This window comes from Cephus cinctus, unplaced genomic scaffold, assembly GCF_000341935.2.
Source record: "Cephus cinctus unplaced genomic scaffold, Ccin1 Ccin1_scaffold0782, whole genome shotgun sequence".
In the NCBI taxonomy this organism is placed as follows: domain Eukaryota; kingdom Metazoa; phylum Arthropoda; class Insecta; order Hymenoptera; family Cephidae; genus Cephus; species Cephus cinctus.
In genome coordinates this window covers 49572-51595 of record NW_014333384.1, presented here as the reverse complement: position 1 = coordinate 51595, position 2024 = coordinate 49572, and positions in this window count along the sequence as shown.

The window sequence follows — 2024 nt, the reverse complement described above, 5'->3', positions numbered from 1 at the left end:
AAAAACAAGTGCTGGATACTCTAACTCGCTTTTAGTGCTAATAGCGCGCTTTTAAATTCCTTTTCGTACGTGACGTCATCATTACGCATTTCGGCCGTGTTCAATGCTCAGAGGCTATCAGATTTGTGGGGAACTGCATCCTCCACAAAATTTTCCAAGCAAATTTTATTGATTTTGAAATCGAGCCCAGAAGGTTTTGAGAGAGCAAAACCTCCACCTGCACCACTCGCACGCTTGCGATAGCAAGAAATAGTCTGCTTTGCTGTGAGTTTCCTCTGCTATGCATCTCATATCTTTCCATTCCCTCTTAATTCCAGTCGCTGCCATTTTCTCTGTTAGTTTCATTCATTTGTCTCTTTTACTCTTTTGCAATCAAGCATTATTTGCTTTATTCTTTAGTATATCAGGATTGTCGCTTACGAATTGTATGACTAATGCTTTTTCTTCGAGGTTGAAATTCTCCTTTCGTTTCATGATGATCTACGACCGTTAACTTTTTTTTCATTTTCATGTCATGCCTGTCTTATAATAGTTTTAACGTATTAATTGAATATTAATAGCTTGGCTTCAAGAAAGGGAATTCTTGAACTTCGAATTTCAAATATGGCTGCAGTTTTCACTAAATATGAAGTTCGCGCTTTCCGAATGCCACCAAAAACTCCCGGACACAATCGAATATGCCCGAGTCTTCCCGAATGATTCCGAACGCGATTGAAAGTACATGTTACGAGACGCTGCTCCCTGTTAGCGTACCTTTAGCTAAAAGCGGCTTAAAAGCGAGTTCTGAATACGGCCACTAACAACTCGGCGCAGTCACTTTTAACTAATAGTGACTCTGTTAGTGACCTTAAGAGCGAGTTCTGAATACGGGCTTTAGTATTGTTAATCACTGATTTTTAGTTTTCTAGCTATTATATTTAGGATAAGATCCCTCCCCTCCACCCCTCCCTCCCTGTCACCATTTCCCCGTAGGGCACTGGCTCGAGGACCGGCATCGAGGACATCATCGTGAACGAGCATCGAAGACTTAGCGTCCAGGAAGGATTGAGAGAGCGGCTACGTCGCCGAGGCAGCGGAAGGCAGGGATGACATTGGCAGGAAGAACAGCTGATCGAGTCGCCCGTGGGATGGATGCCCAGCCACCACCATCGTCACCAATATATGCTGCCCCGGTGCAGTCCCGTCACACGGGTAGGAAAAAGTCCCATGTGACAGCGGCGGAGCCCTCTCCCTCCGAAATCGCGGACGTGCCCGGGAGGATTTTGACAGGCCTGGAGGCCGCCATATTGACCAGCGCGCGCAGCCAACACACGTGCCGGCAAAGCCAGCGCCGTACCGTCGCCACGAGGCCCTGTAAGGACCGGCAACACAGCGAGGCCTTGGAGGCCCACGAGGAACGAATCCACCGGAATATCCGGACTTCGAGCCAGATCGCGGAAGCGTTAGCACGTGCGAATTGCGAGAGAAAAGAATAGCGAGTGAGTAAGTAAAGAGTAAAGAGTAAATGAGTGAAGAGTGTGAATTCTCCAGTGTGGGATTACAGTGTGACGAGCATGTCGAGTAAGTATCGTGTGATTGAATCTTCCCTATTTGCCATCCCTTCCCTAGCACCCCTTTATTATTTGCGCCGTAGAGCTTGTAGGTCCCTTCAGGACATCGTCAGCCGTCCCCACGTGGGCCGGTATTTCAGTAGTTCCTTTGGTATTTGCGACACAGGCCTTCCGCCCACCAACTCGAGGCCCATGGTGTATTGCGTGCGCCCCTAGTTCTAGTATTTCTGCGTCTCCCTTTTTGAATCCTCTGTACCCTCCTTTTTCCACCACCTGCCCTCCTTGCCAACCATTACCGAGGTAATTTCTAAGTAGCCATATTTGCGTTCGGGAACCTGCTTCCCTGAGACCACCCCCCCCCCCCTCACCGCTAGCCTTCCCATTCCGATTCAAGTAAACAAACGGGGACCTCTCGGGGTCACTCGTCGGTGCTACGCCGTACAAGTAGCTGGCGCCCATGGATCCCCCCCCCCC